General features: G+C 41.8%; 3 non-coding genes across 3 annotated transcripts; 1 reads left to right on the top strand and 2 right to left on the bottom strand.

Moving 5' to 3' along the window:
• The first annotated feature begins 12,766 nt into the window (after window positions 1-12,766).
• LOC125511699 lies at window positions 12,767-12,880 on the top strand. The gene has a single exon (XR_007285061.1). It is a non-coding gene; the product is annotated as a U5 spliceosomal RNA (small nuclear RNA).
• A 5,331-nt stretch (window positions 12,881-18,211) lies between these two features.
• LOC125511886 lies at window positions 18,212-18,297 on the bottom strand. The gene has a single exon (XR_007285157.1). It is a non-coding gene; the product is annotated as a small nucleolar RNA snoR27 (small nucleolar RNA).
• Window positions 18,298-18,361: 64 nt separating this feature from the next.
• Window positions 18,362-18,465, bottom strand: LOC125511884. Its single transcript, XR_007285155.1, has one exon. It is a non-coding gene; the product is annotated as a small nucleolar RNA snoR26 (small nucleolar RNA).
• Window positions 18,466-27,459: the final 8,994 nt, after the last annotated feature.

Consider the following 27,459-nt stretch of genomic DNA (forward strand, 5'->3'; position numbering starts at 1 on the left):
ACCTTGGACATTATGTATGAATGCAGAGAAAAAATATATTAAGATGTGTGTGTCTTATCATATAATTCTACCACTGCATCCATGAATTTGTTCATTGGATGAAAAAGATGAGGAGGAGAGCGAAGAACAAAAGGAGGAAGAGCGGATTAGCTACCCGTGCCCACCTTCTAATGAGAGTAACTCTTCAACTCATACATTGTTTAATTTCCCTTCATTCTTACCGAAGGATGATTGTTATGATCCCGTTGATTCTCTTGAAATATCCCTTTTTGATTATGCTTGCTATGCTTGTGGCCAAGATGCCAATATGAATTATGCTTATGGAGATGAACTTGCTATAGTTCCTTATGTTAAACATGAAATTTTTGCTATTGCACCCACACATGATAGTCCTATTATCTTTTTGAATTCTCCAAACTACACTATATCGGAGAAGTTGCCCTTATTAAGGAATATATTGATGGGTTGCCTTTTACTGTTACACATGATGATTTTGATGAATATAATATGCATGTTCTTGCTGCTCCTACTTGCAATTATTATGAGAGAGGAACTATATCTCCACCTCTCTATGCTTCCAATATGATAAAATTGCAAGAAACTGTTTATACTATGCATTGGCCTTTACTTTGTGTGCATGAATTGTTCTTTTATGACATGCCGATGCATGGGAAGAGAGTTAGACATCGTCATTACATGATATATGTTACCTTGTGCTCACCACTAAATTACAAATCATTGTTAATTAAAATTGGCTTTGATATACCTTGGGATCCGGGTGGATCCATTACTTGAGCACTATATGCCTAGCTTAATGGCTTTAAAGAAAGCGCTGCCAGGGAGACAACCCGGAAGTTTTAGAGAGTCATTTATTTCTGTTGAGTGCTTTTATATAGTTTAAAAACAACAAAAATAAAGAGGGGAACCCAAAACTTTTTTAAAAAGGAAAGCAAAAGTGAGAAAGACAAGCATTGTTGAAGTGGGAGCTAGCCTTGAACTTTGTTCATGCTCATGGAAACTTTGTGAATCTTGATTACAAAAAAATTTCAATAAAAATAATTATCCCCTTGTACAATTCCATTGTATTATAAAAATAATGTGCCAAGGTTTGCCTTTAGGATGTTTACATTTGCTTGATGATTTGTACGGTGCAGGACAGAAACTTTGGCTGTAGTGCGCGATTTTACATTTTTAGATGGAACGTCAAACGGTTATGATTCTTTTTGCACTGTCTTCCTATACAAATTTTTTATTTTTCCTAATTTTGGTATAAATTTTCAAGTATCAGAAGTATGGTGAATGTTCTGATTATTACAGATTGTTCTGTTTTAGACAGATTCTGTTTTTGATGCATAGTTTGCTTGTTTTGATGAAACTATCGATTCATATCAGTGGATTAAGCCATGAAAATTATATTACAGTAGACACAATAAAAAACAAAATATGAATTGGTTTGCAACAGTACTTAGAGTAGTGATTTGCTTTATTATACTAATGGATCTTACCGAGTTTTCTGTTGAAGTTTTATGTGGATGAAGTGTTCAATGATCGAGAAGGTCTCGATTTGAGAAGAAGGAAGAGAGGCAAGAGCTCAATCTTGGTGATGCCCGAGGCACCCCAAGTAAATATTCAAGGAGACTCAAGCGTCTAAGCTTGGGGATGCCCCGGAAGGCATCCCCTCTTTCTTCAACAAGTATCGGTATGTTTTCGGATTCGTTTCATTCATGTGATATGTGCAGATCGTGGAGCGTCTTTTTCATTTAGTTTGCATTTTTCTTTTATGCACCATGCTGGTATGAGATAGTCCTTGGTTTATTTATAGAATTCTCATTGCACTTCACTTATATCTTTTGAGTATGGCTTTATAGAATGCTTCATGTGCTTCGCTTATATCATTTGAAGTTTGATTGCCTGTTTCTTTTTACATAGGAAACCGCCATTTGTAGAATGCTCTTTTGCTTCACTTATATTTGTTAGAGCGTGGGCACATCTTTTGTAGAAAGAATTAAACTCTCTTGCTTCACTTATATCTATTTAGAGAGATGACATGAACTGGTCATTCACATGGTTAGTCATAAAATCCTACATAAAACTTGTAGATCACTGAATATGGTATGTTTGATTCCTTGCAATAGTTTTGCGATATAAATATGGTGATATTAGAGTCATGCTAGTGGGCAGTTGTGGATTAGTAGAAATACTTGTGTTGAGGTTTGTGATTCCCATAGCATGCACGTATGGTGAACCGTTATGTGATGAAGTCAGAGCATGATTTGTTTGTTGATTGTCTTCCTTATGAGTGGCGGTCGAGGACGAGCGATGGTCTTTTCCTACCAATCTATCCCCCTAGGAGCATGCACGTAGTACTTTGTTTCGATAGCTAATAGACTTTTGCAATAAGTATGTGACTTCTTTATGACTAATGTTGAGTCCATGGATTATACGTGCTCTCACCCTTTCATCATTGCTAGCCTCTCTAGTATCGCGCAACTTTCGCCGGTACCATAAACCCACCATATACCTTCCTCAAAACAGCCACCATACCTACCTATCATGGCATTTCCATAGCCATTCCAAGATATATTGTCATGCAACTTTCATCATCATCATATACATGACTTGAGCATTCATTGTCATATTGCTTTGCATGATCGTAAGATAGCTAGCATGATGTTTTCATGGCTTGTCCGTTTTTTGATGTCATTGCTACGCTAGATCATTGCACATCCCGGTACACCGCCGGAGGCATTCATATAGAGTCATATCTTTGTTCTAGTATCTAGTTGTAATATTGAGTTGTAAGTAAATAAAAGTGTGATGATCATCATTATTATAGCATTGCCCAGTGAGGAAAGGATGATGGAGACTATGATTCCCCCATAAGTCGGGATGAGATTCCGGACTTTACAAAAAAATAAAAGAGGCCAAAAAAGCCCAAATAAAAAAAAGAGGCCAAAGAAGCCCACCAAAAAAATAAAAAAAATGAGAGAAAAGGAGAGAAGGGGCAGTGCTACTATCCTTTTTCCACACTTGTGCTTCAAAGTAGCACCATGTTCTTCATATAGAGAGTCTCTTGAGTTATCACTTTCATATACTAGTGGGAATTTTCATTATAGAACTTGGCTTGTATATTCCGATGATGGGTTTCCTCAAATGCCCGAGGTCTTCATGAGCAAGCAAGTTGGATGCACACCCACTTAGTTTCAGTTGGAGCTTTCATACACTTATAGATCTAGTGCATCCGTTGCATGGCAATCCCTACTCACCCACATTGATATCTATTGATGGGCATCTCCATAGCCCGTTGATACACCTAGGAGGTGTTTGTTTCATCAAATTCTGCCCGTCACTGTTTACAGTGTAAACGGATACCCTTATGGGCGTTTGGTGAGACACCTCCGTAATCACGTTCTTCTGTAATCAGTTTCAGGTCAGTTATCGAACGATACCCCCCACCCCCCACCGGTAAAGGCTTCCTTACCGCCCCCGACTCCGCTCTTCCTCGCGACTCGCTCCTCCCCTCGATCTGTCTGCACCGCCGCCTCCCTTCGAGTCCCGCGCCGCTGCGCCGCCGCCCCGCCGCCTCCCTTCCAGTCCAGCGCCGCCGCGCCACCACCTCCCCTCGACCCCCTTCGGTCCTCTCCTCCTGGTCCAGCCGCCGGGTTGACCTCACCACACCAGTCATCGGGAACGACCACGCCAGCCGCCTCTGATGCCGGTGAGGGTGGACCATTGAAGCCGCGTACGAGGAGCAGCAAGGCCCATCCGCCCATATCCGGATCGATCTCTTCCTCCTCCGTCACTCTCCTACTGCAGATCTCAAGGTTAGGGTTACTAATACATCTGTTCTTGATCTTGAAGTACAAAAATATGCGTCCTTGATCTGTTCTTGATCTTGAAGTAAAAAAATATGCGTCCTTGATCTGTTCTTGATCTACTAATGATCGGTTATAGGTTGATGTATAGCATATATTTCCATCTATTCTTGATCTTGAAGTAAAAAAATGTGTTCTTGATCTATTAATGATTTGTTATAGGTTGATGTCTATTAATGATCTATTCTTGATCTGTTCTCGATCTTGAAGTAAAAAAAAATATGTGTTCTTGATCTGTTCTTTTATCAGTGGATGACTAGTGGAGTATAATTGGTGGTCTTTCCTTTGTATTTTTCTGATGTGTTCTTGATCTCTCTAGTTAGGTAACTAGGCAAATAGATGAATTAGGTTGGCTGGTCACAAAAAGGAAGGAATGTCTCTTGTTCGATGCATGTTCGTGCTGTCAATTGGACCATCTTCTTTAGCTTTCTGGTGTGAAATCATATCTTGGTACTTGGAACTTTGCATGACAGTAGATCGACGGTGATATCTACATGCATATCAACTAGATACGGGTTGACTGTTCCTGTAGTTTTCTGATATGCAATTTTCCTATCCATATGCAACAGTTGTATTTGTATATGACTTAATTAGGCTTCTGATGTGCAAGTTTTTTTGGATCCATTGTACCTTTGTTATATATAATACTATTGTTATATATTTTTCAAAAGTGTTGAAAAGCATGGAGTAGATCTCATCCTTTCCACCATATTTTAGTATATGTTCTTGCAGTATACACCATTGTAGTCTGTGTTAGCTAAGAGAGTGATTTTCATTTCATTGGTCTTGCAGTATACACCATTTTCCTATTGTTATCTTTGTCAAAGTGTTGAAATGCATGGAGTAGGTTCCCACCTTTTCCTTCGTGAAAGTGTTGATGAGAAAGAACAATCATGTTATAGTTGCTCTTAATTTTTTTATTACTCGTTGTTCCTTGTGTGTTTCTTTATCCTCATTTTAACTCGTGCTTATTGGCAGATGAGAAAATAAGCAAGGTTCATTAGAAAATGGGATCAGTGGTGTGGCGTGGAAGATGAAGATCAATGAAAAAGCAAAGCTTCTTTTCAAGATTGTGAACTTGGCCTTTCTATTTATCCTATAATATAAAAACAATTTTAGGGACTAATTATGTAGTTTATTTCGAAGTGTCGTTGAATTCCGAGTTCGTATCATTTTCATTTTAAAAATGTGTAATCGTTAAAGTGGAGCCAAATTCTGGTTAAAAGATGTCTTTGCATTGGATGAATGCAAAAATATTTCTAAATTATGTGCTTGTTTGATGCATGTGAAAACCCATGCTGCGTTCTGTACGTGGAAAGGTACATGTTACTGTGTCAAACCAAACATTGTTTAGGTACCTGTTTCCTTTACACTGTAGAACCAAACAAAATGAGGTTTGCCCAGTCCGGTGCTGTTACAGTCCGTAATCAGGTTCCATTTACGTTTACGTTACCACTGGACGAAACAAACACCTCCCTAGTTGATGTGAGACTATCTTCTCCTTTTTGTCTTCTCCACAACCACCATTCTATTCCACCCATAGTGCTATATCCATGGCTCACGCTCATGTATTGCATGAAAGTTGAAAAGGTTTGAGAACGTCAAAAGTATGAAACAATTGCTTGGCTTGTCATCAGGGTTGTGCATGATGTGAATATTTTGTGTGGTGAAGATGGAGCAAAGCCAGACTATATGATTTTGTAGGGATAACTTTCTTTGGCCATGTTATTTTGAAAATACATGATTGCTTTATTAGTAGGCTTGAAGTATTATTGTTTTTATGTCAAATGATAGACTATTGCTTTGAATCACCCGTATCTTAATATTCATGCCATGATTAGACTACATGATCAAGATTATGCTAGGTAGCATTCCACATCAAAATTATCTTTTTTATCATTTACCTACTCGAGGACGAGCAGGAATTAAGCTTGGGGATGCTGATACGTCTCCGTCGTATCTATAATTTTTGATTGTTCCATGCCAATATTCTACAACTTTCATATACTTTTGGCAACTTTTTATACTATTTTTGGGACTAACATATTGATCCAGTGCCCAGTGCTAGTTCCTATTTGTTGCATGTTTTTTGTTTCGCAGAATATCCATATCAAACGGAGTCCAAACGGGATAACAACTGACGGAGATTTTTTTGGAATATATATGATTTTTGGGAAGGAAAATCTACGCGAGACGGTGCCCGAGGTGGCCACGAGGCAGGGGGCGCGCCCCTGACCCTCATGGGCCACCCGTAAGGCAGTTGATGCCCTTCTTTCGCCGCAAGAAAGCTAATATCCGGATAGAGATCGTGTTAAAATTTCAGCCCAATCAGAGTTACGGATCTCCGGGAATATAAGAAACGGTGAAAGGGAAGAATCTGAGAACGCAGAAACAGAGAGAGACAGAGAGACAGATCCAATCTCGGAGGGGCTCTCGCCCCTCCCGTGCCATGGAGGCCATGGACCAGAGGGGAAACCCTTCTCCCATCTAGGGAGGAGGTCAAGGAAGAAGAAGACGAAGGGGCCCCCTCTCCCCTTCTCTTCCGGTGGCGCCGGAACGCTGCCGTGGCCATCATCATCATCACCGCGATCTACACCAACACCTCCGCCATCTTCACCAACATCTCCATCACCTTCCCCCCTCTATCTACAGCGGTCCACTCTCCCGCAACCCCCTGTACCCTCTACTTGAACATGGTGTTTTATGCTTCATATTATTATCCAATGATGTGTTGCCATCCTATGATGTCTGAGTAGATTTTCGTTGTCCTATCGGTGGTTGATGAATTGCTATGATTGATTTAATTTGCTTGTGGTTATGTTGCTGTCCTTTGGTGCCCATCATATGATTGCGCGCATGGATCACATCATAGGGTTAGTTGTATGTTGATAGGACTATGTATTGGAGGGCAAGAGTGACATAAGCTTCAACCTAGCATAGAAATTGATGCATACGGGATTGAAGGGGACCAATATACCTTAATGCTATGGTTGGGTTTTACCTTAATGAACATTAGTAGTTGCAGATGCTTACTAATAGTTCCAATCATAAGTCCATCGAATTCCAAGTCAGGGATGACATGTTAGAAGTGGCCTCTCCCACATAATACTTGCTATCGGTCTAGTAAAGTAGTCAATTGCTTAGGGCAATTTCACAACTCCTACCACCACTTTTCCACACTCGCTATATTTACTTTATTGTTTCTTTATCTAAACAGCCCCTACTTTTTATTTGCGTAATCTTTATTATCTTGCAAACCTATCCAACAACACCTACAAAGTACTTCTAGTTTCATACTTGTTCTAGGTAAAGCGTACATCAAGCATGCGTAGAGTTGTATCGGTGGTCGATAGAACTTGAGGGAATATTTGTTCTACCTTTAGCTCCTCGTTGGGTTCGACACTCTTACTTATCGAAAACTATTGCGATCCCCTATACTTGTGGGTTATCAGCATGTAATTAATGAAGAAAGAGAGACATGTAATAACATAGCTAGTTACTATAACATCACACGTATCAAGAAAAGATGAGTCTACAACCTAACAAATGAAGTGATGCATGACACAACACATATGTTACTATCCACTGTGGAGGTGGTAACATAGACTAATAACATATGCATGTTACTACTCTAAGTTACTCTCCACTATGACTAGTCTAAGTCTGACCTGTGGGGCTTACTAGACGGGCTGGCATCTGTAGTGGATGGGCCCCAAAGTGCTAATGGTTGGATGCCCTGTTGTTGTTGATCACGGTGTTGAGGGATTGCACGCATGATGCGGTGATTAACTCCTATCGTGCCGCCGGCCGGAGAAGTTGATCTACCATTGCCGTGCTCGAGGAGATGCACAAGTCCATCCACCACATGAATGGCCACTATCAAGATTCAAGCAGACCGTCCTCTAGCTCTACTTCTTCAATCATTCAAGGTACACCATGTATGAGGCATCCATGTATATCAATTAAGCACGGCTTATCAATTACGCATGTGTGTGCAAAAGGTAACCACGGGATTGAATTGGGGCTTATAATATTAGGTCATCGGTGAGAGCTTGTAAAATTCACGATGGATGACATCATCGGCATTGTCCACCAGATCCTCGCCTTCATTAACGTCAATTACAGTACATGTTATGGTCTTTCCCTTTACTCTACATTGAGCTTTTGTTTGATGATCTCGAATCGATTGATTTCAAATTATATATGTTCATCCAATCATCCACCACACAGGAGAAGCTGCCACCTCACACCTCACGGTGTCTATCTCCCTCCAAAGTCCTAGGCTGTAGCAGTAACAGGCGGTGCTTCTCCTCCAAAAGTTGATCCACATAGACATGATCATTTGATTCGTTCCTCCTCCCCCAAATCAATATACATGTGGTACCACATCTACTCGAGCGAGGATGGGGAGTCATGAGAGGTACGCACGAAGAAGCTAGGCAGTTGGAGCCGAACTAACAAAGGACAAAATTGGAAGTAGATGTGCTGCGTGCAAGAAATGATGGAGTTGTGAGAGGTACGCACGAAGAAGCTAGGCAGTTGGAACCGAACTAACAAAGGAGAAAATCGGACGTAGACGTGCTGCGTGCAAGAAATGATTCTTCTTTAAATATCAGCCGTCAATCTTTGTGGTTTTAGTTTTGTCAGTTTTATTATGAAAATTAGGTCCCACTTTCTATTTTGCACCGGGGGCCGCCCTGTTCAGAACCGTCGTCATGGGAGGACTATTTACCTTGGACATTATGTACGAATGCATAGAAAAATTATATTAAGACGTGTGTGTCTTATCATATAGTTCTACCACTGCATCCATGAATTTGTTTATGGATCATTTACATTTGGCAAGTTCTTATTGATAGTGCATTTTTGGCCATGACTATGAATGCTTAGGAAGACACAACATACACAATTCACTTTTGTTATTGTTCAATTCTATTTTATGGCACTTTTCTACAGAAAATGCTTTGCCATTAATTTTTCTCCCTGTTGATTTATTTTCCCCTTGGCATCCATCAACCATCACTACCCCGTGACCTGACATGCTTTCCTAAATGAACAAAGAAACATCTGCCATGAATGCATGGCAAATTTATGTTCCATTCAATGCCACCAGAGTATCTTCAGTATGTGAACAAAAAACTAGAATTTTATTCCTTGGAATCAGATGAAGGGTTATTCGAAGAGGTTAGTGTCGAATAAATTTTCTCCTAAGAAATATAGTGCAAAAGAATTTGTAGATTGTTTCTCTATAGTATTGATTCACTCATACAAAAAAGAGCATCCACATAGAAGAAAATCATATGGAATATAAGAGAATAGATTTGGATTGCCCACATAGAAGAAAATCATATGGAATCAAAGAGAAAATATTTCGGATCAAAGAGACCCTAAGGTGGAATAAAAAGACCATCATGGTCACAATGATTAGTGAAACTTGATTGATGTTTGTTATTAGCAATTCGACATCAAGCTGCAATAGGAAATTGGCCAAATATTTAGTAGACTTGGAGGGGATGGGGTGCACAATTGTGTTAGTGGACTGTTGAGCTGCTTAATCTTTTTTTCACCCGTTGCAACGCACGGGCCTATTTGCTAGTGGGTACAAAATATCCATGTTACTGCGCCTGGCGTAATAGCTCTTGATGCAACAACAAGTACTAGCTTAATGTGAGGACGCGGCGAGTTAGTAGCAGTAGGTGGCAAAGTGACTTTGTTACCTATTACATTAGGAACCGCATATTTTTTAGTGATATTTAGGTGTTTCATATATTTTAAACTAAAATCCTGTTTTGTTTTTTACATGTATTTAAATCCGAGTGAAAAGACCTTTCAAACAAGACCAATATTAGATATATTTTCAAACTCATTTAAATTTTGTTGTTTCACAAACTGATTGAAATAAAATTCGCAAGTTATATCACCTATTCAAGAATTTATTTAATTCTAAAATTGTTTTCATGATTCAATTAATTGCAACTAAGAAAAATGATTCAATAATTATCAAAAACTATTTTAGTTTTTGGAACAGGTGATTTCAGCTATACCAAAATAATGATTTCTAGTTTCACTAATGAGACATATTTCAGAACATATATTTCAGTAATTTCAATATATTTTTTAACTTATCTTAGTTGAAATATTTCACAGATCATATAGTTCACTTATTTTGAATATTTATGAAACATACATCTCAGTAATTCCAGTACATTTTTTAATTTTACTTATCTGAAATATTTCATAAATCGTATTTTAATTTATTTAAATTATTTCAAAAGAGTTCTTTTCAATTATTCATATTAGCTATTTTAATTATTATAAATGGTTTCACTATTGAAAAACAAGATTTTTCTTATTACAATTTCCTAAAAAATATTTTAACCACTAACTACAAAGAGAACTTGTTAAAAAAATGAGTTCCACATACCTAAAATTTTAATTCCATTTGAGTGGTGCAAAATCAACTTAAATATGTATTAATATTCCTCCAAAATGGAGTGAAATATTTGAAATATGTTTTAATGTATTAAAATAAATTAATGTTTATGAAACTGATTTAAAATATGATTGAAACACAAAGTAAAAATACTTCAATGTATCAAAATTGGTATTGTTGTAAAAATATTCTCACTAGAAATTCTAATATATAAAAATTAAAAAATTATACAAAAAAATCTCTTACCTAAAATAGGAAAATCAAAGAAAAATAAATTTGAATATATAACAATTTTTTAAAAGAAATCACTTATCTAAAATAGGAAACACAAAACAAAACATGCAAGTGTCATCCTCTATCTTCCCACTTGCGCTAAAACCTCCCAAGGTTGGTATCACGCAACATCAGCATCTTGTACCATCGAATGCTATTGTCATACTGTGGCATCCGCTTGGGACGTACCCTAGCACGAGACCTCCTATTGGACACCCAGGTGCGTCAAGTAGAAGCTTTCACTGAAGGATGCGCGATAATAGGCCGGCCCATTGGCAGGTGTTGAGCGAATTAAAACATGTCACGAAAAAAACCCATAAAAGCATGGAGTCAAACTCCTGACCTCGTGCCAGGAAACAATGTTGTTAGCTAGTCAACCTACAAACGGTGATTTGATAAACACGAAGCACTAAGATTTGGTTCCTGGTATATATGGTGGGATAGGAGAAAGTTAGTGCATAATGAAAAAGGTTCAGGAACCTAAGCTCATAGTAATGGCAATCAAAGCTTTGGTTGCTAACTATACTATAGCGAGTGATGCAAAGGCGACGATCAAGCGACATGACCGAGAAAGACCAAGGAGCAACTATGTGAAACTAAACGCAGATGGGGCTTTTGATCCAAACTTACTCAAGGGCTCGCATGGCGATGTCATCAGAGACTCGAATGTCAGATTCGTCACAACGGGAAACGGGGAAATCGATTGGTGCAGATATGTGCTTATGGCCGAGGCACTGGCCTTCCGGTTTGGTCTCAGTTTGGCAACTACAATCGGGTGTAACCGCATAAAGGTGAACTCCGATAACGTCAAGGTGATAGAGACAATGAAGAATGGGGGTCGCTCTTTAGGTCTATCGGCGACAATTTTTGATGATACATATCACCTTGCGTGTGATTCCCTGCATATTATTTTTGAGCATGCTCCTAGAGAGACTAATTGTGCTACACATGATTTAGCCAAACTACCTGGAAGTAAGGTTTGTGCGGGGTGGATAGATCTATCCGTAGAGATTGTTGATACACTCTTGTAAAAGATAATATGGTGATCACTTTGCAATAGAAGAGTACTTTGAGGTAAAAAAAAAGTCCTAAGTTGAGCAACACGTCCTTTAAAAAAACCAGCATTTTTTTAGAAAAACATGTCAACAATTTTATAAATTAATTTTAATAATGTTTGAAAATCATGAAGAAATTACAAAATTCAAATAAACTTTTAAAACATGTACAATTTTTGAAAAAGACTATAATTTTCTAATTCCAAACATTTATTGAAATTTCACATAAATGAACAAAATTTAAATATACATTGAACATTTTTTTAATATACGCTGAACAATTCTTGAATACACACTGAACATTATTGTGACATATGTTAAACAATTTTTTAAATACACATTGAACATTTTTTATATGTGCTAAACTATTTTCAAATACACAATGAACATGTTTAAAAAAATACATTGAACATTTTGTTAATCACAGTGAACATTTACTTGGGGATACGATGAACATTTTCGTAAGACACGGTGAACCCTTTGTATAATACAAAAAAAAGAGAAGAAAAACAAACAAACATAAAGAAAAATACGGAAGAGAAAACCAGAAGAAGAAACAAATATGAAAAGGACAAAGAAAAAAACCCGAAACACAAAATTGGAAGAAAAGGGAAAAAAGACGAGTAGCAGACTGCGACCGAAAAAGAACAAGCAGTGGATGCGCGCACGTGGGCCGGCCCACCTCAATCCGAGTAGTAGAGGATTCTTCATCGAAGCCATTGTCACAATGTGGGCCTCTGGAATCCATTGGGACGTACCCCTAGCCTAGGCCTAGTACACACCCGCACCATCTCGCTCAATGGGCATCAATGGGCCGGCCACCAGTCTCAGACCCATCGTTACAAGAAAAACAAGTGCCCTCCCTTCGTTTAGTCCCACCTCGCCTGGAATAGGGGAGAGAGCAGGGAGGTCGGGTACATAAGAGTGTGGGGTGCAGACAGTGAAAGGCACGCAGCCGAGGTCGGGTACATAAGAGTGTGGGGTGCAGACAGTGAAAGGCACGCAGCCGAGGTCGGGTACATAAGAGTGTGGGGTGTCGGGTACATAAGAGAGTGGGGTGCAGACAGTGAAAGGCACGCAGCCGAGGTCGGGTACATAAGAGTGTGGGGTGCAGACAATGAAAGGCACGCAGCTGCGTGGTGAGCACAAAGCGAACTATTCTTTCGCTTTTTACTAAAGAATACCGTGTGCATGCCACATTAAGCAGCATACCTTAATTTTTAAAGGGTGTTTTCTCCGCCCCAACAATACTTGGATATAAAATATTCATGAAATTTTGACAAAATGCCTAAATGGTTGTTAAATTGATTGCTGCTAAGCAACTAGTACCCTCAAATATTATACAGGACAAAAACAAGATACCTAGGAACTCGTAAATTTACAACAGTTATGTGTTTCCAAAAAAGTAAGAGATACAAAAGAGATAGTTTCCGTTCCTTTTTTTATACAAGAAGAGATACAGAAAATCAAGAGAGAGATACTTTCCTCTTTTTGAAGGGATAAAAAGGGAATTGCAAGGATTTAGAAGAAATGCACCTTAAATTGTGGATTTTTATCAAAAAAAGTACACCTTATATAAAGATACAGTTTTGCTAAAGCACATCTAGATGTGCCATAAGTATTGCACATCTAAATCCTATGTCATTGATCTTACGTTGAGATTCGTATGGATATTTTTTTTCCTCTTTATGCATGATTCACTCATTTAGATGTGCAATAATTAGAGCACATCTAAATGTGCTCTAGACACACCCATAAAGATAAAGGAACAGAGGAAGTAGCAACTAAGAATTTACTTAGAAAGCAAAACGGCAAAGACTAGGGACTGGTATACATATCTTATCTCCGGATTGGACTAGTTACAAATCGGACGTGAACTAAGAGCACTCGGCGACCACACTCATTGAAATCTCACCGCTGCTTTGTTGTATAGGGATCAGTGCATAATTGAATGAAACGAATAGATGTTGTTCAATACTCCCTCCGTTTTTTAGTCTGCATATAAGGTTTGCTCAAAGTCAAGCTTTATAAAGTTTGACTAACTTTATATTATAAAGTATAAACATTGACAATATGAAATCAACATTATACGATGCATCACGAAATGTATTTTCATACTATATAGTTTTAACATTGTAAATGTTCATATTTTTATACATAAATTTGGTCAAACTTTGTGTAGTTTGACTTTGACCAGATCTTATATGCGGAGTAAAAAGAAACGGAGGGAGTACACCGCACCATCGTAGAAGCACAGTGCGTACCTGTTTGTTGGCATTAAATGCACAAAAGAACTGACAAGTCAGTACATAGACTGTGAGGCGGTGCGGCCATGGCACCGAGGCATACCGGCGAGCTGCGGCTCCACCTCTGCCGAAACGGATGGGCACCACCATGAGACAAGTACCGCGTGCTTCTGACGTGAAGAGGACTCGTGAACCAGATGCTGGCCATGGCAATCTGCTTCTGTGAGTGCAGAGAGAGAGAGAAGAGAATGCAGCTGCAGAACTCCGACACGAAGAGCTCGGACGAGTCTACATCGGTGAGACTGGACCTAGTGATTCTTCTCTATGGAGCGAGTTATATTTTTGGATCATAGCCTGTTTTTTGTGACACCGGGGAAGAGGAACAGTGGCCTCGTTTGGGCTCGAGAGAAAACAAACAGTAGAGAGAGAGAGAGAAAGAAGGCTGCCCGGACTCTCCTGCGAGGCATTCTGGGCACTCCTGGCTGCTACAAGAACACAAGACATGGTGCTAGCCTCCAGGAGCATGTGGTGTCACTCGTTCGGGGCATGAAAAAAAACGTAATCCAAAAATCAAAACCTTGCGCAGGATAATGCAAACTCGGACCGCGGGGCCCCGGTGTCGCGCAGGATGCGGCAAGCTTTATCATCGACGGCACAGTCTTTCTACTCGCTGGCCGTGAGGACACAAGACTTGGTGTCGGCGGAGGTGGTGTCGATGGATGTGGTTGCAGAGGACGGAACAAAGCTCATGCTTCCTTGGTTTGTTCGCCGTCCTCCTAGTTCCTTCTGGATTTGTTTCAACATCCACGTTGCTGAACAAGTACAACAGGAGCGAGAAGAGGAAGAACCATAAAAGGAGCGAGATGAAGAATAACATGACGAACACTTGGTGACTTGGTGAGGATTCTTTAGGAGCTAATGGGGAAGAACAAGGCGTCCGGGGAGAAGACATGGGGTGGGTGGGAGGATGGGGACCAGATGCATTGAATGGATGTAGTTGGCCGCTGTTAGGGCATCTCCAGCCGTTGCCCCCCCCCAGGACGCATAAAAATCGCCCCCTGGGGGCGAGCCGGCGATACACTCGGCGCTGGGGGCAGTTGTGCGCCCAGTCGTCGCCCCCAGCTCGCCCCCAGGCGCCGAAATTGGCCCACTTTGCAGCCCAATTTCGGCGAATAAACGGCCCATATGGGCGAGAATAGGCCCATATTCGGCGTGATTTCGCCGTGTCTCGGCGTTCAATTATCAACACAATTATTTCTTATCACATATTTCATCACCGAAAAATCAAATACTTCAACAAAATAGTACAACAACAAATAGTTCAATACAAATTATATAGTTCAACAAATAAAAACTCGTATTTCATCACACGGCGTCCCCCTTAAGCCTCTATAGGTGCTCAATCAGATCTTTCTGCAGTTCATGATGCACCTGTGGGTCTCGGATCTCCTGACGCATACTGAGATAGGCAGTCCAAGTTGCCGGTAGCTGGTGATCAACTTCGGCTAGAGGACCCTGCCTGTAGTATGGTTCAGTGTCAAACACTGGGTCTTCTTGCTCGCTCTCGATGATCATGTTGTGCAAGATGACAGAGCAAGTCATAATCTCCCACATTTGATCTTTGGACCAGGTCTGAGCGGGGTACTGAACAACAGCAAATCGAGATTGGAGCACACCAAATGCCCGCTCGACATCCTTCCTGCAAGCCTCCTGAAGCTTCGCAAACCAGGCGTTCTTGCCTCCTGCCACAGGGTTTGAGATCGTCTTCACAAATGTCGACCATCTCGGATAGATGCCGTCAGCTAGATAGTACCCCTTGTTGTATTGGTGCCCATTGATCTCGAAGTTCACCGGAGGAGAATGGCCCTGAATGAGCTTGGCAAAAACAGGAGAGCACTGCAGCACGTTGATGTCATTGTGAGTTCCTGGCATACCAAAGAAGGAGTGCCAAATCCAAAGGTCCTGTGTGGCTACCGCCTCAAGCACTACACTGCAACCGCCTTTGGCGCCTATGTACATCCCCTGCCAATCAAATGGGCAATTCTTCCATTTCCAATGCATGCAGTCGATGCTTCCAAGCATCCCAGGAAATCCTCTTGCTGCATTCTGGGCTAGGATCCGAGCAGTGTCTTCCGCATTGGGTGTTCTCAAGTATTGTGGCCCAAACACTGCCACCACTACCCGACAGAACTTGTAGAAACACTCTATGCTGGTGGACTCGGCCATGCGCCCATAGTCGTCGAGTGAATCACTGGGAGCTCCATATGCAAGCATCCTCATCGCCGTCGTGCATTTCTGGATGGAGGTGAATCCAAGAGCGCCAGTGCAATCCATCTTGCACTTGAAGTAGTTGTCGAACTCCCGGATGGAATTCACAATCCTGAGGAAGAGCTTTTGGCTCATCCGATAACGGCGCCGAAATGTTCTCTCGCCATGAAGTGGAGCATCGGCGAAGTAGTCGGAGTAGAGCATGCAGTAGCCTTGGAGACGATGCCGGTTCTTTGCTATCACCCGCCCCGGCGCCGAGCCACCTTGCCGCGGCTTTTCATTGCTCGCCAGCAGCTGGGCGAGGGCGGCGAGCACCATGAGATGCTCTTCTTCCTGGACGTCGGCCGCGGCTTCCTCCTCCAGCAGCGCGGTGAGCTCTTCCTCCTCATCCGAGTCCATCACCGAGACAGGCAAAACGCCGAACACCTTGCGCTCGGTGGGCGTGTACCCGCCGTTAAACCGCGCCTCCGCGGCCGGAAACGGCGGCCGGAAACGCCCAGCTGCTGTGGGAGGGGCTGCCGCGGCGAAGCGCTACTATTTTCCGGCGGGGAATGGCTATCTAGCGGAGTAGGGCGGCGGCCGTCGCCGGGATATAGCTAGTGGTGGCCGTGGGCGCGGGGGTGCGAGGCGAGTCGGGGGAAGAAAACCTTGACTTTTTCCCTGTCGGTGTGGGCCAGGCGTGCTTTTCCCTAGCGCCGGAGCCCCCAACTGCTCCCCAGCGCGCGGGGTTCGGCCTGTGACCGACGGGTGGAAAAAAGGTCCGAACCGGCGATTTTCGGCGTCCTGGGGGTGCGACTGGGCCATTTTTTCGGCGCCGGCGCCGAAAAAGTGGCCTGGGGGGGCCTGTTGGGGGCGCGGCTGGAGATGCCCTTAGTTGAGGTGGATAGGCCCTGACTGCCGCACACTAGTGAGTATGGAACCGCGTAAAATTAAAGACTGATATACGCCAAAACAAATAAGAATACATGATGATAAGTTTGCAGTACGACGTAGCTAATATAGTGGTTGAAGATCCCAAGAAAAATGGATAGATAGGATTCCAGTGGGGAGCGTCGCGGTGTGCTCCTATGCACTTCCGTTACAAATCACACTTCAGAGATTTGGGAAGCATAAGTTTTACGCAACCAGAACATTTGATTCAGACTCAGGAACCAATCTATAATACTACATCAATGGCTTGTATGCAACATATTTGGAACAAAGCACGGACCCAGGAAGATTAATAACTGTAATAAAGAACAACTGACAGGCCAAAGCACCTTCTTGCAAGGATTCGACCATAACGTCTCATCTCAGTATATATTATCAGGTATATAAACTTATATGGTAATATCGAGATGTCTTCAGGATCCGACAGCCATTGGCTATGTAGTTATTTAAGTCTATGGGTTCCTCTGTTCATAGGTGCAGCTTGCATATGGAACCTAACGGTACAGCTTGCCAAAAACATGGAGCACAGCAACGACAGCAACAAACCCTATGCTCATGATCAGAACAGCATTTGGGGACATCTTGCGCCCAGCAGCCTCATCGGTGTAGAACTGAAGCATTGTACTGGCGCCACCGCCACCTCCAGCAGCAGCACCGCTGGTGGTTCTACGTCTGCGCAAGCTTGCAGCAGCTGCTGCACTCCCTCTTGCAGGTGCATCACCATTAATCACCATCTTGTTCTTATCTATCTGCATGAAAGTACGAGTTTTGATCAGATCATCAAAAGGCTTGTAACACTAGTATCATAAATGACCAAAACATAAAGAGAGTTATGAAGCAGCATGACCCAACCTGAATCTACGAAACCAAACTCGGAATCTATGGATACAAAACCAAAGACATCACATGTCTAGAAAGAAAGTCAGACGAACGACACACAACGCGATGTTATACCATTATACACACTTTTTTGCGGACATACGGAAGTCAAAAGGCAGCAGAGTCATAAGCAGTACAATGCTTCAGCTCAGAGTCATAAGCAGAGTATATTAATCAGAGAAAATAAAACCTCTTGACTGTCCAAGTTAATTGTACAAAACAATAACGAAAGGTTAAGAACTTCAAGGGTGCCTTGGATCTCAGCAGGTAATGTTTTCTTCAGTACTTGAGAAGTTCAAGATAGATAACGCAGTTAACAATCACATCATTGATCCATGACTTGGAGCAACGAAAAGCAACAAACAAACAAATAACCAAATTACGATACAAGAAAGAAGGCACGAGCATCTCAGACTACCTAGTCCCCAATATTTTTCTTCACTGTCGAAAGTCAAAATTCAAAGTGCAAGGATGAGTAAAAGTGGATGTAACATCACGGATGCTCTCGAGAACAAACAAATCAAAACGGCACAAGCAAAATCTCGCAGCTACAAACCAATAGACAATAGACATTTCTCGCAATATCTCTCTTTTCTTTATATGAGCAGTCTCTCTCAATGTCTCTCTCTATTCCGTGAAGCAGAGAGACAAACAGCAGTTGCAATATCCAGAGAAGAAAACGCAGCAGTCAGCATCAGCGCCTCTCTATCTATCTATCTCCCAGCCGTGGCCCTCCCTTTCTTAATCAGCAATCAGCATTCAGAACAAGATTCACATGCAGCAGACCTATAAACATGTGTATTAGCAACTCTTGTATGTGTCGCACAACAAGGCAGCAGGAAAATCGCAGCAGCAGCACGCACAAAGAATAAATCGTATGTATCAGGAGCACATATCGGCTCCTCCCCCCACCACCCCCCACCCCGAGATCCCGTCCTGCCTCGAGCGCAGCCGTTTCCTCTGCACCTCGCCGCCCAGCTCCAGCGTCGGGTCTCCGCGGAACGAGCTCCGTCGACAGCGTCCAACAACACGTCGGCATCCATTTCCCCGCCCCAGCCCCGTTGATCCACCGCCCGCCCCCCAAGGTAACGCTATCTCTCTGCTGCTCGATCTGAGAAAGAAATCGGGGGAAGGGAACGAACCTGTGTAACGCTTCGGCGACGGCGGCGGCGGGAAGGCGTCCTCCGGCGACCGGCGAAGAGATCGGGGAGGAAATAGGGCAACTGCTGGAGAGCGTTAGCGCGTGGTGATGGGCTTAGGCCGTTATACACACTGAACAGAAGAAAAAAACATCACCTCAAGTATGACAAGGACGGCTCAAAAAAAAGTATGACAAGGAAAGGATAAGGACGGTGAGCAGATCGGTCGTAGGCAAAAGGATAATCATATCCGAAACTCAGTTTGTAGGAGGAGAAAACGCCACATCGAGAGACAAAGTAAGAAGCACGGAAACGAGCACCAACACCACCGACAACGCTTGAAGAACCCCTTCCAGCGTAGGGAAGCAAGGGGTGCATGTTGTATGAGGTAGCAGCAACCTTGAAGGAAAACGCAGCACGAGAAAGAAAAGGGCATGTGAAGGGAGACAGAATAAGAGTAATAACACAACACATACAAACAAGGTGATAAATGGATCTAATGGTTTCTAAACCATCTCTGATGTCTCTATTGCCTCTGTGATGGACTAGGTGTCTTGAATATTGCCTTTGGGAGATCATCAATCCGTGAAAAATGGACGTAATGGTCAACTCTCGTTGAAAGGCTGACATGGCCAACCTTTGGCATGAATCAGACACATTTTATAGGCAGTTGACTATTTTTGATGTTTTCATGGTCAAATCCATGTATACTCCTTACTAATGCATGATGTGCAACCTTTTCACCACAAATGTATTTGTAAAATGTAAGACCCTTTCAAAATTAAAATCTTCACGTGATATTTAGATTGGAAGGTCATCTTGGTGAAAAATAATTTGGAAAAACTTTTCGCAAAGATGCAGTAAATGTTGCTTTTGTGTAACAAAGAGGGGATTCAAGGAAGTGGAAATTTGATGCTCGAGCTCAGCTGCACCTGTTATCTCAATCGTTGGCCGATGCGTTGGAATGGTGAAAAGTGTGTCAGGCGCGTCAGGCTTGTTTAGCTGGAAAAAAGGAATACAGCTGCTATACGGTCATCTACAGTGCTGGGCCTGGGCCTTGTTGACATGGATTTTGAACAACATAAATAAAATGCATAAACCACATAAAATATAAACACAAAACGGCAAAATCCGTTTTACAATGAAAAAAGAATTAATTATAATCAACCGCTTGAATTGATGACTAAAAAATTCGGCATATGATTTATTTTCAAGTGTAGATTATGCACGCATTAAACCGACAATTATAAAATATGACGAAAGAAATAAACAGCCATCAAGTTTTTTTCCCTATAGAAAAATGGAGGACACGTTGTTTATATGTATGCGCACTGACGCTGACAAAAAAAAATGGGGACGCACGGTTCGTATGTACACGCACCGTCATGGACGAATAATGATATCAAATTTCACCGTCAAAAACAACGTCAATATTGTCGAAGCATCGTGCAGTATGTTCCTCCATCAAATATCACTGCATATCAACCAAATGTATACAAAATATACTCAAAGAAAATATTAGTATCTATTAAATTTAGCTGGCACGTGCATGCTTGCATATGTGCTAATGCATGCAGGCTAAGCCAGCGTACATGCATGGCATCTGTATGTATCATGGCCCCGTATGGCCCCACACTAGCTAGCTTCTTCCAGAGTCATGCGTACATATATTTGGCCCTAAGTCAAGAATTAGAGCAAAAGCCCACACATTGACAGAACGTGGCCTAATTAAGCCCATACTGATGGGACGTTGCCGGTTCATTAGCGATTAAACAAATAAAAAGAAAAAAGGAGCAGCCCCGCTCCCATGCATGATCTCACAGGATCTCACGATCCAGGACGTGGTGGGCGTGCGCCCGTGTGGCTGGAGCCTGGCGATGCGCTCCTCCGCTCCATACAAATACATGGCCGCTTGACTGCTCTCCGGTCATTCAATCCATTCGTCTTTCCCATCTGCTGCTAAAAACACACACATACAAACTTACAAAGAAAAGAAGAGAAAGAGGCAGGCGTGCTGCATCCTGTTGGTTTGAAGGTGAGATTCAATGGCTCTCATCTAGCCCCTGGTTTGGCCATTGTGGTACAAGCCAGGGAGCTTTCTTCTCCTTCTTCTTTTAAATTTCTAGCCCTTGGTTTGGCCATCATTGTACAAATTAAGGAGCATGTTTCATCTCCCTAAAATTCTTGCCGTTGGTTCGGCCGCTATGGTACAAATCAAGGAACGTGTTTCATCTTCAAAACAAAATCTCGCCCTTAGTCCGGCCATTGCGGTAGAGACTAAGGGCATGGTTTAATCTTTCAAAATTTTGTCTTTGGTTTGGCCATTTTGGTACAGACTAAAGAGTGTGTTCCATCCATCCCAAATTTTTGTCCTTGATTCGGCTATCGCGGTACAAACCAAGGAGCATGTTATATCTATCCCAAACTTCCGCCTTCGGCTCGGCCATCGCGGTACGAGTCAAGGAGCATGCATGGTTCTTGTAAGCACGGTTCCTTTAAATGTTGCGTGCGCTTTGTCTTATTGATCTCCGTCTTGGTTCGGTCCCTTTAGCGATATAAGCCAAGATGAGCGCCTCGTTCCTTGGTTTGGTCTCTATACATGGATACAAATCAAGAGAGTGTCATAGGTGCGAAAACCTCATAAAAATTTGACTTAATTTGGTCATCATAAAAAAGGATATGACTAAGTTGGAATGAAATTACGAACGCATTAAACTAAACTCATGATAATCTCTCGTTTGGTTGCGCTACGGGCATTATGTGTCACGCTAGCTGCAATACAAACAAGAGCATAAAAATATATTTCCTCACTTGGTTACGCTGCACGCAGGCATTATCTTAATGCCACGTGGTGTTAGTAGTAATACGAGCAGGGCAAGACTTAATTAAAAAATGTGTTCACGATACACACCTAGAAACCAAATCATGCAAGATGAATGATAAAACATGTTGCATCGTAAAAAAACCAATCTTACTTGGTTGCGCTACACGTAGGCATTATCATAATGCTACACGGTGTTAGTAGTAATAGAAGTAAGAGAAAACTAAACAGAATATTCAGGCCACATATTTGGTCCAAAGTCAAATAAAATATGGCATGAAATGGTCCAATGCTATAAGAGCCTAAACTATTAGCATCGTCATAAATGAATATCACAAACTCACTTTACTTGGGTTATGCTACACACTAGCGTCAATGATGTGACACTATGTGGAGTTAGTACTAATACCATGTAAGGTACAAACATAAACAAAAATGATAAATGTCAGATGACTCATGCAACACCATAATTGCTCCACAAACCTTTGCTTGGTTATGCTGCACGCCGGCATTATCTTAGTGCCACGCGGTGTTAATAGTAATACAAGTAAAGCAGAACTTAATAAAAATAAGTTCACTCCACATCCACATATGCATACAAAATTCATGCAAAATACATGATAAGGCATATTTCATGTAGCCCACATAGGCTTTAAACAAATAAAAAATATCATAAACAAACTCCATTCGGATCAAGTTATACGTGTGTGTCATATCATTGCACCGCGTGGTTAGTTTTGATACCGTGTGAAGTCAAAGTCAACAAAATATGGCACATATCATATGCACTATAAAAAGCATCAAAATTGTGTCAGAAAACTTCAGTCCATTACGCTACACACGGGCACCATATCGGTGTCGCCCGGTGATAGTAATAATGTGATGATGCAAAACTTATTAAAATTTGGCATGTCACATGTATCCATGCCACCAAAACCAAAGATGTCATATAAAATTCCCAAAGAAAAATATATACATATACTATATGTCAAATGTAGGACAAAACAATGCTTAGCCAGAATCAACCTACATTCCGCATATAAATGAGGTTGAACACACACGAATGGTTGCATGCTAGGAGATATATATTCCCAAACATCACACATAAAATCATAGAGGAGTACTTGCATGGAACCAAACTTCAAGCTCACCAAGCAGGAGTTCGTCGTCGGCCGCGAAGAGGAGTTCCCTTGTAGTATATTGTGATAGGAATGCGATGCCATCTTATGTAATAGAAATGTTGGAATTCTTAATCAGGGGTTTTCTATTCGGAAATGTAATTAACAGAATTTTTATGTAAATGTAAGAGTTCTGGAAATAAAGTACCTGCAATGTTTGATCTTATTTTTATTTTATGCATTTAAATTTCACTCTGTATCAATGACATGGACGCGTGTTCTCACGCCCGCCATTTTCCCGTCATCAGGCCTGTTTGTAGAGGGCACGAGCTGAGTTCGTCATGGTGGAGTTCTAAGCTAGGGATAGGACAACGACCGCGAAAGTAGTGATCCATGGCTCAGTTCAGAATGTTCGAATCAATTCACTGCTCGTGTCGCCTAGCTCCTGCTCAGAAACAAATTTTGAAATCGAAAAACATCCAAGTCTAGAGGAGAACATCTAAGTCCAGAGAAAGGAAAATTGCCGTCTTCATCAATTCGCTGCTCGTCATCGCTGCTCTTGTTCTGCTCCAAAACGACTCCGGCGTGGCAGCGCCCTCTAGCGCACGACGCACTCCCGGAGGCGCCCTTCACTGCGGCTCCTGCGGGCAGCATCAGCTGCAATGGCGTGGCGACAACCTCAACAGTTCTTGCCTCCGACCCCAGCGCGTCAAGCCATTGACAGCGAGGACGAGGACGAGGACGAGGCTGCGCGGTGGCGACAAGGCGCGCTTACGACCTGCATGTGTGCAGCTGGACGGCTACACAACGGTGTGGCGACGCCGACGCGCGGGCGTCGAAACGCAACAACTGGCGCCGAGCGCGCGGCTACGCAGTGGCTCGACCTACCCGTGTGGCCGTGTCTGCGGCTCCGTCGGCAACGACCACGGCCACACACGGCACGCGCGGCTCCGGCCATCGTCTCAGTTTCCTGGGCGCGGCAAAGAGGCGCACGTCCTTACTAGCGGGCACGCGTCCCGACTGATACGCGACGTCCACTCCGGCGTAACGTCGACCTCCATCCGGCCCAGAAAAGTGTCTGGTCCGTCGACCTAACTCATGTACCGAGACGTCCCTCCAGTTGGGAGGCGAGTTAATGCGACCTGTCATGTCCTCCAATACTGAGAGCATACGTGAGAGAAATACGATAAGAAATACTGGAAACGCTCAGATCCCAATGTGAGCAGATGGTTGGGATATCAGGTGCATCTAAGCACGGGCTCAGAAACAAATTTTCGGCGATTCAATATCTATTCCTTCAATGCCTCCTTACCAAGCTATTATTGTGACTTGTCCATATAGCCTTTAATCTACGGACAAGGATTTTTGACACATGATGGCAAGCGAGGATGTTATCTGGGCAGCCCATTCATGCTATGAGATTAGAAATTAATATAGTGATTGAATGAATACTTGAATGATACGCCAGGTCAATTCGACAAATATGACGTACAGAGGTTGGTGGCTAACCATCTTAAATGGAGTTGGATACACGTTCATAAACATGCAAAATACGGTTCTACTCCCTCCGTTCCAAAATATTTGTCTTTTTAGTGATTTTAAATGGCTACCACATACGGATGTATATAGACGTATTTTAGAGTGTAGATTCACTCATTTTGCTCCGTATATAGTCACTTGTTAAAATCTTTAGAAAGACAAATATTTAGGAACGGAGGGAGTAGTTGTTTTATTGTGTTAGGCCATTTAAAAATGCTGGCCGGCTGCGTTTAAACATTTCTGTGTCGAACAGGTACGCCTTTAATGGCACTTAGCAAGTGTGGGCCTGCCGTTTCTGTGCTGGTTTGTTTTGCCAAGTTCATTTTGCATGTCTATAATTGAGGTGTACCGCTCTATTAGTTCATCAGGTATTACCTCATGGATGATTGGGTATCTTCCCAGAGATAAATGTAAACTACATGCGTTGTTGTAATAACAAAAATAACATGAATGTTACGCAAAGCAACTCTTTGTCTTGAAATTGGACATGATGGATTAATTACTGCAGACAACAGTAATACCCCTAGTACAACCTTCTTCAACCTGCCTGCTGGGAGAAGACAGAACAAGATGATCATGTCATCAAACTACAGCGACAGCAGAAGGTTAGCTATCCATTAATTTTGCTACTGTAGCAAAATCTTTCCTACACTAAAATACCTCACTTTCCAACTTCAACCAGGCTGGATGGAGAGAGATGGTGGTGCAGGCTTCAAATGCAGTTAACGTTCCCAACCTGTGCCTAGTAAATGAGGTTTGCTCCTAGTAAATGAGTTGGATCATGTTTGTCAAGCATGTGGCCCCTTATGCATTGATTGTTTTGTGGAATACAGATCCAATACTGCAAGGAGGAATATTCAATATACGTGATATGCACTGCTTATGGTATGAATACGATACAAATCTGAGAGAAATGGATGGTGAGATAAAGACCTCGCGTGGCGCCATGTTCACCTATGCATTTTCGTTAATCTACCTCCACATTCACTAGTAGTATGAATATGTTCGGAAACTGGTTAGTTGGGGTGCATTCCAAATTGAAGCATCAAATTCGTGTGGGAATTTGTGCTTTACTTTGGGCCATCTTGAACTCACATAATGATTGTATTTTCAATAAAATGGAGGCTCCAAACTTTTTTCAGGCAATCTTCAAAGCCGCCAACTTGATTCATATGTGTTTGTTACTTTGCAAGGAGGAGGAGCGGGCGCTGATGTCCATTGGGTGCAACCAATGATAGATGGTCGCTCAGGATCTGCCCAACCAATTTTGTTGGTGGCCTAGTAGGATTTGTGATGCATGAAGCTCATTATAAGCTCATTTTACTTCATCTTTTCCATTGCCCTTGGGGCACCCATGTGACATTTTATCTATTGAACTTTATTGGACACAAATGGTGAGTTTTGAAATCATTAATAAAATGTTGTGCACATCACTTGATGCAGAAGCCAAGGGTGTTTCTTTTTTTGGAAAAATAAAACATCAACGTACACATAACGAGTCTTTTAAGCACATGCAACTCTTCAGAATTCATGGTTTACTAGAAGGGTTGGGAGCGCTTTGCTGCACCGTTGGTGTTGTTGGGTTTCTTAAAAAGTACTCACTTTGTTTCAAAATATAAGGTGTATTACTTTTTTGAAAAGTCAAACCTTTTAAATTTCATCAAATTTTTGTAGAGAAATATATCAAATCCATAATGTCAAATCGGTATGATTAGATTCATCATGAAATGAATATTCATACTTCTTTTTTGTTTAACATTGTGGATGTCGATATTTTTTTGCTCTGAACTTGGTCCAAGTTTTAGAAATCTGACTTTCCGATAAACTCATACCCCTTACATTTTGAAACTAACGGAATATTTAGTTTGCGGGGTGGGGAGATGTTGGAGTGTGTTTTATTTTTATTTATAATGTGGTCATTTGGTGAGCCTTTCGTGGTGTGATTCCGTGTTATCTGCTAACCAACCTATATCACATGGGTGACAATTCTTTTTTCTAAATGGTGGGAGGGTTCGCAGGATTGGTATGTTTTTATAAGCCGGTTGCTGCTGATTCATTTGAAAAATCGTTGGCCCGGTCAATCATAAACCAAATCCAAACTAGAATACCCAATTAAGTAAAAGAGTTTAAAATTATTAGGGAACATAGTGAATTAAAAGAATTGAATGAGGGAGCTCATTGAGAAATTATTGACTTGGTCAAAATCGAATGGCCCAATTCTAAATTGAAGACCTCAATTAATTGTGAGGTATTGGAAATTAGGAAGCATAATATATAGTATAAAATAATTGAATGAGAGAGCTTTGAGAAATTTATCGACCCGGTCAAAATAGGGTGACCTAATTTCAATTGAAGACCTCAATTGATTGTGGACTCTTTAAAACTTGCGAGCATAGTGTTATAGAGGATATGAAGATAGTCCATTTGCGGAGGAAATTGTTAGAACCGTGTTTGAAATGTATGTGGACATGTGTTCGGCATCAGTGTCCGTGGACTGGTCCCCTGTCCACAGATGGATACCGGAGCCAATTTGTGGGTCAACCTTAGAGATGCCCTAAGTACATACATATATATTTTGTCTGTATGACTGCATGACTACATAGTGTTTCTAATATGTGAACAGCGCAGCATATAGAGGCATGTGGTTGCATCGACTAAGGATTTGAACTGCATAACCTTTCTTGTAGGAACAATATGTCCTCATCTCTTGTTTCTTTTCCAATATTCCAGAGTTCTCGACTGATTGATTTGGCATTTGTGAGTCACGCGCCCCCAATATTCCAGCTGGACATCATGGGCTTCTCACTTTTCCTCATGCAATTGACACTGGACTGCTCATTTCGTGAATTTTTCACTATTTTGTATTCTGTTCTTGCAGGAGGA

This window comes from Triticum urartu, chromosome 5 (genome assembly GCF_003073215.2).
Source record: "Triticum urartu cultivar G1812 chromosome 5, Tu2.1, whole genome shotgun sequence".
Taxonomy (NCBI): domain Eukaryota; kingdom Viridiplantae; phylum Streptophyta; class Magnoliopsida; order Poales; family Poaceae; genus Triticum; species Triticum urartu.